Below are 2,096 nucleotides of genomic sequence, written 5' to 3' on the forward strand. Positions count from 1 at the left end.
GGCAATGGGAGGAGAAGGTGGATAACCCTTGCTTGGTGTGGCAATGGAAGGTGGTAGGGGAGGAGAGAGGAGTTTCCTTGCTGCAAAAGTGAAGATGGTGTAGAGAGAGAGAGAGTGTTGGAGTAGAGGATGAGTGTGATGGTTGCAACCAAGGAGTTGGAAAAGGGGTTCTAGAGAGAGAAAATCACTTTTTGCATAAGGACAACTTTTGGGGGAGCTCTGGATAGTAAAAATAGTTTTTTCAAAAAAAAATAAAAAAAATTGAATTTTAGGGTTTTTGGGTGCTCGTTTTGACTTTTTGAGGTCAAAAAAATGCTTTTCTGACCATAAAATAGATTTAGGGGAGTTTTAAGAAGATAAAATTTGAATTTTGAAAATTTTCAAATTTTTGGGATTTTTTCAAAACCGGATAAAAAAGGAGGGAAGTTGGAGGTTCCATATGGCCCACCCCCACCCCCTTACCCCTCCCCCCCCCCCGCCCCACAACACACACACACACACCACCTTCTCACTAGGTAAGAGCCCATTGAAGAAGTGTAAAACTACTTTGTCCCCCTACATTTTTGAGGGCATAGAGTGTGTCCACCACCCTCTTCTCATTGGCTGGCCTCTAATTAACATTAATCCCAAAGGGCCCGTAGAGGGTTCATATTTTTCCTAATGAGCTTGAGCATCATTGGATGTATTGAATGAGAGGATTCAAGAGAATGATCGTCCAATGTAGTAGAGATTATCCATGAATTACTAACTCTAATCACACCATAGTCATCAATCAAGCATCACCTACACATAGTAAGCCCACCAAAGTCCAACTTGCCATAGACTTGAATCTCAAAGCACTCTCTTGATAAGAACACACTAATTGCATTGGTGTTGGCCTCTCCAATCACCACATGCCAATTAAGGTGCGTAATTAAAATCTACACACACAAGGCTCAATGGTGCTTGAGTCTCATTAAACCCATCCACACATGAGAAAACAATAGGGCACATATTTCAATCACAAGATTAAGAACCAACTTAATCAACCTAATAAGAGATGTGAATATCACAAATTGAGTACTCATAGAAGGATAGGAGTGGTCAATAAGTAAGAAGTCATCACGAGAAACTCAAATCTAGAATAATGAGAAGGTGAAACTACTTCATGACATAATAGAATATAGAAGAATTAAAACTAATTAAGAAAGTAGAGATTAGGTTAAGAAATGCTTCTCTAATTATAAAGGATTAGTCTTCTAAGTATGGGCATTAAGCTCAAGACTAGGCCGTCCATAGAGTGAGTAATCAAGAATGAAGCCTCTTTTCATAAAAGGATTTCTTATAAAGACATGCACCACAAGCCTTTCTACTACGAGCCCTCTAGCTAGCATATACAATTTGGAACTCCTAAATGGGTCCAAGACCTTATATAATTTGAATAGGCAATATTATGCACATCCCTAGCTTGGTGCATAATCGATGCCGCAAGTGTTAGCCGTTGCTAACAGTTTTGTTTTATTTATAAGTATTCTTTGATTGAGCTTTACAAGTGGGTTGCATATGCTGCAATTCTTTCATCCACTTAACTCTGCAGACACATAACAAGTTCATAGAGAAACGAATTTTGGAAAGGTAGTGTACCAAATACTATAAGGTTTTTGTCTCCCTTGGAGAGGGCATCTGCATGATAAGTAAAATTGTTATGTTATTTTGGTCATAAATTTAAAAAAATTATTTTTAGGTCTCTTAAAAATGGTATTTTAACTTCTTTGTCACTTTTTTCCAAAAAGAGTAAGTTTTGTGGTGCTTTTGCCTATCTAGATGTGATCGTCTCATCTAAATCTATGCCACCCAAATTTCCATAAAAATAGCATGAGTGTGCATCTAACACATTAGCTCGTTGTCCTCAAGATCGTCTTCTAGAATCCATTTTCAATATTTAATTCTCATAAGCTAAGCTCACCCTAGTCAATTAGTCCTTATCCTAAAGCTAATAGATTGAATTCATAATTCAAAGGTATGTATGTGCATGTGCAAGGGCATGTGTATGTGTAATGAGACACGAGAGAGAAGTAAACTAAATAATAATAAACTGCAAAGTACACAAAGTAGAT

Source organism: Adiantum capillus-veneris, chromosome 4, assembly GCF_014529385.1.
Source record: "Adiantum capillus-veneris isolate H3 chromosome 4, ASM1452938v2, whole genome shotgun sequence".
Classification (NCBI taxonomy): Eukaryota; Viridiplantae; Streptophyta; class Polypodiopsida; order Polypodiales; family Pteridaceae; genus Adiantum; species Adiantum capillus-veneris.